This window comes from Limulus polyphemus, unplaced genomic scaffold (genome assembly GCF_000517525.1).
Source record: "Limulus polyphemus unplaced genomic scaffold, Limulus_polyphemus-2.1.2 Scaffold553, whole genome shotgun sequence".
In the NCBI taxonomy this organism is placed as follows: Eukaryota; Metazoa; Arthropoda; class Merostomata; order Xiphosura; family Limulidae; genus Limulus; species Limulus polyphemus.
Genome location: NW_013666163.1, coordinates 151451 through 164167, shown reverse-complemented (window position 1 = coordinate 164167; position 12717 = coordinate 151451).

Sequence of the window (12717 nt, the reverse complement as noted above, 5' to 3'; positions counted from 1 at the left end):
AGGATCATGATTATTCCTGGCAACTCTAGTCTGTTCTAGACGCCCTCTTTTTAGTATATAAGCACGGCAATTAAAGCGGAGATAGAACTGCATAGATAGAGAGATTGAAGATATAGATAACTGAGTCAAGCGAACCTAAGTAAAGTATGTGAATCGCTGTGATTTATAGCGTGTGTTATAAAAGTTGTTCAGTTTAAAGTGACAGTGGAAATTTTGTGTATTACTAAAAGTTGTATTGAAGAAGAATAAACTGGATTAATCAAGAAAAAACTTGTATCGCTGAAGTTCCTCGGAAAGAATTTGTACAGGAAATTAACAAACGAGCAGATACCTAACAATATATATATATAAACACACACTTGTTTAGCGATGTGGTTCCACTTGTGGGTATTTATCGAAGATAGTATATGGTAAAGGAAATTTTAATAATGTGTCATGTATTACAATTTAATGGTTAATGTTTTAACATAATGCGAGGGTATTATTTTATAATAATTAATTGTTAATTAATATGCAAGTCCTTGACGTCAGAAGATGTTATCCAAGTAATCAGACTGTTTTGTTTTTTCTTGCTCAAACGTTTGGTTCAGAATGTGGCTCCATAGAAGATATAATTTTGCAATTGAATAATGTGCCATTTAGTATAGGCTGAAAAACAATACCCACATCACAAATAATCAAGTTAAGCCATGAATATTAATTGTACAAAAAAATTATACAAGTATTGTAATTGGCCTATTTCACAGCTTTCATTTCAATAATTATTCTTTATACATCCTCGAAAGTTTGAACACTTTACAAGTTCAAACTATTATTTGAATGTCAAATATCACACTTCTTTACCAACAATTTCAATTTTCTACTTATTTTCTATCAGCTATCTTCGGTTCCTACCAAATGTAATTGTTTTCATTTAAATTATAATTAGTTTTCTTATTTTTAAGTCACACTCTATTGGATGTTTACATCATCTGTAGATTCTTTCTTTTATTTCATAGGCTTATCTTTCGCTATGTTCATTAACTATACGACTCTTAGTACTTTACACTGTTTTCAATCAGACTTTATAACTAGACCTATTCTCTTGACAACCATATTTGCGAAGAAGTGAATATCTGCTATCTTCAGTGACTGCTCTGGCTTCCACCGGCCCCCAGAGTTGTTTTTGGACCAGCGCTTCTGGTCGGGATTTTCACACATTATCTATATTTATGTCATTTTTCTCGTGAAGTTGGTTAGGTGTTAGCTGCTTGATTGATACTAAATTCAGGCTAATTTTCTCTTTAAATTGTCAAGTTTATAACTGAATATTCGAATTTTTAGTTCAATTCCACATGAAACGGTAAGACGCTTTCTTTAACATCAGCATTTACTGAGGATGTTTGTGTCATGTTAGATAAAGTTATCTAGTTACATTTGAAAGGCTAAACATTTTAATCCATGTTTATTAATAACACGTGACCTGTCTTTCAGGTAAAACCCTTCTAGATCTATCACAACCATGACGAATAGTATTTATATGATGAAACATCAGTTTTATCTTACTTTGGTATGTACACTATAACTATCCCTGGGAAAAAGTCCCTTCATCAAACTTAATTGATCTGACATTTGGAGTTTTAAATCGATGAGTAAGTAGCTATATGTTTGCCTCGTTGCATCTTGATAGGATTCTTCAAAGAATTTGACACGTGTTTGATACATTGGTCTTGCTAAAACATTCAACTGGTATTTGTCCATGACAAATAATGAAAAATAATGTATTGAGAATTTAAACTAATGTTACACATTTCTCTAGCCTGATGAAATAGATTCTGTGCAATTTAAAACACTGATAAATTCAAATGGTGATTCCCACGTGTATAAAGTTGAGCCACTCGTTTATTTTCTCCACTTTCACTCATAAGATCATCAATGATAAAAAGATTTGATTGATCAGATTGTAAATATTCACGAAAATTTTCAGGCAAACCTTTGATAAAAGTAATGTTAGGATTATTTTGCATTAATTTAGTAAACAATGGTTAATAATCACAGTAAAACCACACAATATTTTCAGGAATAGGGTTAATGATCTCTCGATAATTTAATAACACATTGCTAACAAACTGATATTTACCATTTTTTGTGTGCCGGAAACTAAGCACGTAAAAGGATGTTGGATATTTACCATTTCTTAAACTCTAATGAAACTACATACAAATTGAAACATCTTATATGCGATATTTACATGGGATCAGTCTCTCACGATGTAAATAAAATAAATATATCTATGACAACAAATAAAAAATGGGAATAAAAGCAAAGAAAATATATTAATAACTGTATGGAATGGTATCAAAATTGGGTAAAACGGATTGTTTAGTATATGCTGGATGGTAAATTTTGGTTGCTACCAGGATAAGAAATCAGATAAATGTATTTGTTCCTTAGATATTGTTAGTCTAAAAGTTCTACCTAATAATATGACGGAGTGTCAGACTATAAACTAAAGGCTGAAAAGTTCTATTATCGAAAATTACAGCATGACACAGATAGTCAATTCATTTATGAATTTCAAATGCATAGTATGTTTGCAGGGTTTTCTAAAATGAAGAAACATTCTATGGTCATATTAGATCGAACATATTGGAGAATGTCCCTTATGTTTCGTTCACAATGATTTATTCTATTTCATTACTTACATGTTGGAACACTTGGATATACTGCAGATATTATTACATTGGGATGTAGGAATACTGAAATATCAGCATCATATTTTTCAAATGAGGATTCGACCAGATGATGGAGAAGACGGTGAATAATCATCTGAATAAAACGACTTTGTTTAAACAATTGAAATGTAAAGGTAATTTTCAGTATCATCACATCCTGAGTAAGATAAATGTATGATTACACATATCAGCTCTACTGAGGAAAAGGTTTTTCACGTTGAATATCTACAAAGAACATCAGCATTAATCTATTGTCGGATCTTTCTTACAAATTTACCATGAAAGATTAGTCATAAATCTGAACAGTTGATCTAAGATCATAATCCTCAATCTATTACTTGAAATTCTCTGAATAAATATTTCAGTATGTATGACAACAGTCGTATTTAGAGTTTGTGATTTTATTTAGATATACTAGTTAGTTGGTTTTTTGGCACAAAGCAACAAGGCTATCTGCGCCAAACAACCAGTATAAAAGTAAAAACTAAAACACTATAAAATGTAAAACGAATTCCAAGTAAAAGCTATACAAAGCCCAAAAAGGGTTAACTAAATAGAATAAAAAAAGACTCTGTACTAGTGAAGTACAGAAAATCCCCATGCACACCCAAAGCCCCAGATAGTGGACAGGGTCCACCATCTTCAAGGCAGAGAGCCTGGCAGAACCATAAACCAGAGACTCACAGTTATGCTTGGAAGGGCACAATAGATCTTCAACATAGAACATCGATCCGTTTTTCCAAGAGGTGGAAGAGAGGAACAGATGATGTTCAGTACCCTTGCACACTTGACGAAGCTGCTTGATGTGAGAAATGAAGGTAAGCTTATGGTAAAAAATAAGCCCCAATAACTTTGCCTTAGGAACCATGGGACAAACAACATCACCGAGACAAAGATCCAGATCAAGGTGTAAACCCTGTTGGTAGCAAAAATTAATGCAAACGGTTTTGGAGAGAGAAATGGTAAAACCATTTGCTGTGGTCCACTTCAACAAGCGAGTGAGGGCAGTCTGAGTTGCAGCTCAATAAACCTCATGTTCAATGACCAACAAGAAATGTGGAAGTCGTTCAGAGAGAGGCCATTTGCAACCGTAGAAGGAAGTTGTTTAGTGATAGCATTGATCTTGATACTGAAAAGGGTGACACTCAAGACACTGCCCTGAGGGACTCCAGGTTCCTGTGTGAAGGAATAGGAAAGTGTCAAATCCACATGGACTTAAAAACTCATGTCAAGTAAAAAGTTACAAATAAAAATGGGTAAATGGCCATGCAACCCATAGGAGTGAAGGTCTTGCAAAATGTCATACCTTCTGAAGATTGAAGAAAACAGACACGTGATTTTCTCTCTTGAGGAAGGTTTCCCTGATCGAGGTTTAAAGTTGAATCAGGTGATCCATGGTGGAATGCTGTTGACAAAACCAACATCGGATGCTCAAGAGGACATTGTTTGATTTAAGGAACCAAACAAGAAGACCATTAACCATCCTCTCCAAAACTTACAGAGACAGCTAGTCAAAGTAATAGGACAATAAGCAAGCTTAAGATCTACCAATGTAAAACAGTGAATATAGTCATAGAGATCATCAGCCCAAAAGGAAAGAGGTGATCACTTTGCCTGAGACTTGATGGCCAATAAGACAGAGGAAGAAACAAAGCTCTCCCCAAGAGCATTGACAATGTTCTGTACAACAGAAACTTCCTGACCATTGGAGAACAAGATGGAAAGGGGACAGGAAGCATATTTCACAATGACCTTCGGAATCTTGTCCCAGATGACTTTGGAACTGGTGGCAGAAAAGATGCTGGAGGTGAACTTAGTCCAAGATTCCTTCTGGCTTTGAAATCTGACGTGCCGAGCATGGGCATGGGCACGCTGGAAAACAGTGTGGTTGTAAAGAGTGAGATACCTGTGAAAGGCATTACAGGCCCGTCTCTGAGTCTTTTGTGCCTGCTGGCAGGCAAGTGACCATCATGGACGAGGATACCATTGGAAATGTATCTAGGTTTTGTGAATAGAACAAACAGCTGCTTGAATTATACAATCAGTTACTGCTTCCACATAGTCGTTGATAGATGGAAGACTAACAACAACAGGATCGAGTTCCGAGAGAGAGATAAAAGAGAGCCAGTCAGCCTGCTCCAACTTCTACTGTAGCACTCAGGTTGGGTGGCATAAACCATGGCCAACCTTTCTCAAAATGATGGGAAAATTATCATTGTCAACGCTCCAAGAAAAATGTGAAAGACATTGAAGGGGAACAGATAGATGATCAATATCAGTAAAAGACTGAGTAGGTGTATGAAAATAGATAAAAGAACCAGTATTGAAGGGAAAAGGGTTATGATCTGGGAACATAAACTCCACAGAATGACCACTTCCATCAATATCAGCAGCACTCCAGAGGGCCTGTGTACATTAAAGTTTCCCAAGATGAGAAAAAGAGATGGCAACTGTTATATGAGAGCATCAAGGTCTGATTGATCGTAAGCCTCTCTGTGAGACAGGTAGAGAGAATAAACTGTGATATGGATGACTACAGCCTCCAAGGGTGTGTCGAGTAGCACAGATAAGGTAAGTACATGCTGGTCAACCATCAGTGCCACCCTCCATGAACTTGTCCATCACACAACCTGTCATTCTGATATAAAGAAACTACCAACATTAGATGATAGGAATTGACCGAGGCCTTAATGTTATCCAAGTTAGAATGGAAACCTCGACAGTTCCATTTTATCAGAGTGGCCATTTTTATGTAGGTGGAGGAGAACTGGGCAGAGAACCCTTCTGTTTTCTCTTTAGTAGAAAGAGGTCTTTTGACCTCCATGGAACCTGTCCTGGGTTGATTGGGCAGACTTCTGTCAAAGGATGGAAATTCCAGAGACTGAGGGCGTGATCAAATAATATTCCTACACCTCGAGGCAAAAGGAGAAGGACCCGAGCTGTCATTTGATGCAACAGTGGGGACACAGACAGGAGTAGACGTTGACTTGTCAATTTGTGTAACCATGGAGGGTAATAGACTCTTCTCATGGTGTGAGAAAGACTCTGATAGAGGAACAGAAAGATGTACCTTCACTCCCACTGTAGCAATGGAACGGAGTGCAGCAGGATATGTCCGAGATGGAACAGGAAACAACAACTTCTGAGCCTCAGGATAACAAATGTTGTTTACAGTACATAAACACTGTACCTCTTTTTCCTCCACCCACTTCGGGCACGATCGTAAGTAAGAGGGGAGAGAACTACCACAATTGACACAGTGATTGTCTACTTGACAGTCATAGTCATCATGGTCTGTACCACCACAACGAGCATATATCAAAATCCACGACAAGATGCCTTTGAATGTTAAAACCACTGACACTGGAAATACCCGAGAGGATTAGGAATATAAGACAATAACTTACAGTTCATATAACCTGCCTTGACAATGGCAGACAGACGTGGCGATGTAAACGTCAATACAAGCAAAATTGGTAGGTAGCATAATTCCTTCTTTATAAGTGGAGGTATGTCACACAGCGGTTTCTCCTTGTTGTAGAAACCAGGGAGGATCCCTGAATCGAAGATGTTCCATAAATCACTCTCGGGAAGAATTAAAAGAAGCATGGTGAGTAGCTTCAATAGGTATATCCCCAATGGCCTTCAAATGTAGGAGGAGTTCATTGTGTTTTGGTGTAAATGTTTCTACCAAGATGTTCCCACAACGTAGCTTCTTCACTGACTTTGGAGAGCCAGCAAGTCCCTCTAATCCTTTTTGAATAAAAAAGGGAGACATTTGTCATAATGGTTTGTCTGACAAAGAATGCATGATTAAAAACGAGGTATAAGTGCACAATGGGGTGAAGACTGCCATTCAGAGTCTTCCAAACGTGGCCACTTTTCTATCAATGTGTTTTTGGGAGGCCACTGGGTGCAAAATCCATACAAAGTAAAGAAACTTCAGTGGCCACTGATGCAACTTACCAGAGAATTGTAGAGATGCCAGGATTTCATGGGCACTATATCCGAACACCAGTATCAAAAACAATGTCCGAAACACCCATTGAGAACGTCCAACACTGGTACTTGGTTGACCCTAGCCCAACAGGACCAGCTCATTTAACCCAAGGCTGCCCATCTACAGGAATTCAAGGCCAAAGTGGTGTGTTAAAGGGCAACTGACGTAAAAGACCCTTCAATGACACCTCTCAAACACCAGGATCCTCTCCTCTCATTCATGGGTCGCCACGCACGGCAAACACGTGGGTGGATGTTTAGATCCCAGATGAGGTAAACTGAAAATACAGAACATTCCCTGGGTGGCCTCCTCACCAGGTACAGGAATCCACCTGGAGGGGTTACATATACTAATTGTAGCATATTTATATGGAGACTTGTATTAGCCAGCATTATGCATAAAGTTCCAAACCAGCAAGAAACAAGCTATAGACAAAGATTCAAATGTACTACTGCATGTTAAAAGTGTTTGTAACACTATATGCTTATAGAAGCACCATACACCTTTCTAAGACACAGGTAATACAATTAAATATACAAATTAAAACTATAAACATAAACTGAGACAAAAGGAAATTTGTATGCAGTCCTACAGAAGTATAGTATCACTGTCTGCCTATAAAAACACCATATGCTTTTGTAAGACATATGTTACTATTATTTGTTTCAGTTTTGTTAAGTCTATGATTTAATTAATATATATTAACGATATCTGCTTAAAGCATATGGGGGTTTATATAAGTCAAAGAATAACCTATTTGAAAATATAAAATATGTGATATGTCTGAATCCTTTTTCATTATAGTTTGTTTGTTATGGATTTCGTGCTAGCTGTCCCCAATTTAGCAGTGTAAGACTAGAGGGAAGGCAGCTGGTCATCACCACCCACCGCTACTCTTGGGCTACTCTTTTACCAACGAATAGTGAGATTGGCCGTCACATTATAACGTTCCCACGGCTGAAAGAGCGAGCATGTTTGATGTGACGGGGATTCGAACCAACGACCCAAAGATTGCGAGTCGAGCGCCCTAACCACCTGGCTATGTCGGGCCCTTTTTCATTATAGAGTAAAATTATAATCTACTAAAATCATCGTATGTCGTTATTTTCAAACAGAAGAATACTTCAAGATTAAGTATAAATGGAAAAATCTAATGAAATAATATGCAAAGATGAATGTTATCAATGCACCCTCTGGTAATGATGACTTAATCATGTTATGTCACCTAGCAACATGTCCTTCAGCATTGATGACCTAATTATATAATGCCACCTACCAACAGTCTGATTTCTTAGAAAGATATCCACTCACGTCAGTGATTTGAATATTAATTAATTAAAAAATAATTTGATATTAAATTTGATTATTACCTAAATATTAATTATCCAATTAACTAGCATTTAATTAATAAAATATTAATTATATATTGATATGTGAATATTAATTAACATTTGCATATTAATTAAGTTCAACTTGCATATCATTTAGATATGAATCATCTAATTAGCTAATAAGCATTTAATTAATGAAATATTGGTTGCATATTTATGAATTTACATATCACTTCATATGCCTATTAATGACATATGACATCATCCCGCCCACCATACTTCTGCCTCCACAGCGACTTTATAACTACTTACAATAATATATTTCACTTAACAATTATTTGGGATGAATCAGTTTCAATTTGAATAATATAATAAAACTGTAAACCTAGTGTCTAAGAGATGCAAGTAGGATAGAATTATATGTGTAGCCTAAAGGTTACAAACATTATCTAACTAATTGTAATAAAAAATAACTGGGTTTAATCTACAAAGTAATAATTACATGAAATTTCTATATTTTTAAATCTTGTTCCAAGTGGATCTTTTAACAAAATATAATGTTTGGGTTAATATTTATATCAGTTAGAAGCGACATCAATCTAGGTACTCTAGAAATATAGGAAGAAGTAATAATTTTCCTACGTCATGTAGAAGTCACAAATATTTACCTGATAGTTTTGATAATGTAATCTAACTAATTAGATATGAATTGTTAATTCACGTAACATTTGCATGTTAATCATCGAATTAATTAACATTTAATCAATAAAGTATTAATTAGATGTGAATTATTAATTTGCACATCATTTGCATATTAATTAGATATGACGTAATCCCCTCCCCCACTTCTGCCTCCACAGTGAATTTATAACTACAATTGTATATCAAAACAGCAGTTACATATATTGTCTGTCTTGTGATTGTCCTAATCACACTAACAAATAATTGGACCCAAAAGCGTGTATTCCTGGAGTAACAATAGATGCGTGTAATTGTTGTTCAGTGTAGGCAAAGGTACTGAACTCATTTCTGACCAGAATAAATGAGTAAGTATAGTATTTCAATTTATAGTACTATGATACATGGATTTCACTTGTCACTGATTAGGTTTTTGTCAAATGAATTTCACAGAAGTTAACATTTAACAACAACAAAAAAGATGTAATTGTAATTAACACAAACTGCTTATACATAGCATTATCTTTCTAGTTTCAGTTTCTTTATGACTTTGTAAAGAGTTGAGTTTCAAAAGACTATTTTCAGAAGCTTTTATTTCCTTTAGACACCAGATATTAAAGCGACTTTTACATATGACTTAAAATGTTTTTTATCTTCTATGTATCACAAAATCCTATGGTTTTGTGCTATGTGAAACATCTTTTAACATCCCTTGTATTTTTTATCTTTTTTGTCTGATAACCAAGCAAATTAATGCCAGAGTTGGACACGCTTTTCACACGCTACAATGTAGATAAACTGCGTTCACGTGCCACATAAAAGTTATTAACATTAACTCAAATGATATCATGGGTGAAAACAACCAGAAAAGTTCCTTGGTCTAATAATCATACAAATAAATCATATATCGTGTTATTAACTATAAAAATACACGCATATACACTCAGCCAGTTCAAAGTATTAGATACAAACTACAATAAAATTAACTTATCCACCGTGAGGTAGTGAAGAGTTCAAATCAAATAAACACATGAAATAACTAAGGCCATAAATCTATGAAAATACTGTTTTTTCCCTATGATTTATCCAACCTACTTAAATACTTATGATGTTGTTAGGATACAACTCTCTCTTATTACAGTGGTACAGGACTACCAGAACAACAATTGTGATCTCCCATGGCAACACAACTCAAGACTGTGTTGGCTTATACACAAGACTGTCAGGAAGATTTTACTGCCAAATAAATGTCAACAAAACTTTAACTGAGAACTTGCAAAAGGAGGATTACAAAGTTCTAAGTTTTCAGATCATCCAATTTTATTATCAATAGTCGAGATTGATAATCAATTTGATATTAAGTTATCTAGCAATCTCATCTAATCTGTATGTGCATGCTGAGTATCGCGAGTTCTGCTCCACAGAAATGCCTTTACAACCCTTTGGATAGATCAAGTGAATAGAGAAAACATTGCACCAATGCCTTGTGACTAAGAATTGCTCTAGGGCAGAAAGACTGATTGTAAAACTCTTTCTGCTGTTGACCTATAAACCAGCCCATTGTCCAAGCTTTTCTGTAATCTCACCTTGTACGTTCTAATATAAATTAGCAACTGATAGCTCCGAAAATAGGAAATTAACATTTTTCGAGTCACTGATTTTTACTTAAATTGGTCATCTCAACAACTGATAACAAGCAGTTAATCCCAAACATAATGATCAGAAGGTTAGGGTCTTGTCATATCATCAGAGAAGACTGTTTACTTCTGTACTGCTGTTTCTTCATGTAACACCTCACAGACTGTACAGACTTTCTCCTATCAGCTGATTGAAGCTCATATGAGATAGTACTGTTGTTATTATAGTTAACATGCTCAACCACCTTTGATTCGTGGAATAACCAGTTTTACTAAGAGGCACATTGATGTCATAGAATTCAAGCTTATCAGATGTAGACTAGTCCTGCTAAAATCAAGTTGTTTACATGTTAGAGACAAGATAAAACCCCCAAGAGGCTCAAATGTCAGTTTCATTACTTTTGTGTAACTAGCTTCCGAGGCTAGGCTACTTTTCTCTGTTTGTAGAACACTATATCATTATATAGATCCTGATGATATTGTAACACTTGTAATTGGTGGAGGGCTATACATCAGATTCACTAAGTTCATGCTTTTGTATCGATTTCAAAACGGCAGTGCAATTTTCAACTAGGCTTCAGACGTTTGGGAAACAGAGTTGTTACTCTCTGTTAATAAATTGGCTGCAATGCTAGATACACAATTGGTTTGTATCATTTTCACTTTTATTACACAGTCACCTATGTTAGAAATTAGATATTCCTGATACTCATGTGTTGCCACATGGACTTGCCAAGCAGCCTCACAATAAAGTCATCAATGAATATTTCATTATTATATATAGAAAACAAGCTCAGGAATACTTTCTTATGAAGCCTACTTAGAAAACATGCATATTTGGTTAAATGTTTATAGGGCCCACACATTCAATTTTTGTCCGATTGGTCACTTATGGTTCTCAACTGGGTCAAAGCAACAGCACAATCCAATGGCAAATGTGTTCCAGTTGCGGAGTTACTATTCATCCCAATTCTCTAGGGCATAGAGAATGAGAAAATCCAATACCTGTCCCTGAGTTCATTCATTACAGGAGACATACTGCCTAAAACAATTGATCAAATCAACCAGATCCTTCTTCATTGCACCGTTATACACTAATGGGATAATCTACTTTAAATCACCAACTCGGCAAAACAATGGTGCAGAGAGACACCAGCTACTGTCTCTACTACTGAGATATTATCATTGTTTTAGAGAGGCTTTCATCTTTCTCCAACCGACTGTAGACATGCATCTTGATCAATGTGAAGTCTTTGAGCAAACTCAACAGCAAAACCCAATGGTGTTTGACAATTTGCATTGTTACCACATCCATACTGACTTCAACTTTAGCATGCTGTCCCAGAGCATCACCGGTGTCTTTCTTGCCAAGATATCATCTGCCTGGTTCAAGTTTACTGAAAATCAGGTAAGATTCTGGCTGCTTTGTCTAGTAGTCTCATGGTTTTTCATGATTGACTTTATGTACTAATCACATCACACCTCCCTCAGTGATCATAGATGAATCAAATCAGAACTTACAATGCCTCAGTTAGTCAGTGAATGACTAGGAGCTCCATAAAGACCATCCCAGCTAATTTCTGAACCTCCAGACTGATCATCACCATCATGACTTATTTTTACCATTGTATGCTCTTGTTTGTGGGAGAAAACCAGAGGAGTTCCTGGCCAAAAAAGAATCTCGATGTCATTACATCAAAAGAACAAGTTTGGCTAAAATGTAAGAAATCTCTAAAAAAGTCTCTCTATATCAAACAAAGGAAAGCATCATAATATATACAAAAGATTTCTCCTCAGGTGCATGCCCAATCCACGAGACTGAGTGCCACCCTCGTGTTCATAAGGGTGTCACACCGTTAGGCATTAACGTTGTTCGTCATCAGAACAGACCAATACTTCTATTCATAGCATCAGGTTCATGCTACAGTGATCTATTCAAACTGAAAACACAAGTGACGACCCTGATGGCTCATCAAGTCCTGTGAATAACCAAGATGAGAAAACTTAAATGTTCCTTTGAACTAAGAATAAACCTTAAAACACACACACTGAAAAGTTGAAAAATTATCTATCAATTAATCAGATATAAAACGCAAATGTATGCATATCATTCCCTTACAAGAATATTGAAATGCAGTCTCTAGCCATGTGTGTGCTCTCTTTATCTGATGTGCTATTATCTCTTCAAGGGAACTTTCACAACTCTTAACTTGCTTGCTTTATTACTTTTTGCTGACACTAAATGCCCTCTTTAAGAATGTAAGAATGTTTACTAAGCTCAAAACATGTTCAATATAGGTTGTTTTTAACACTTGACACCCTTCTATTTTCCCATCCTTTCCTTTTATTTAACATTT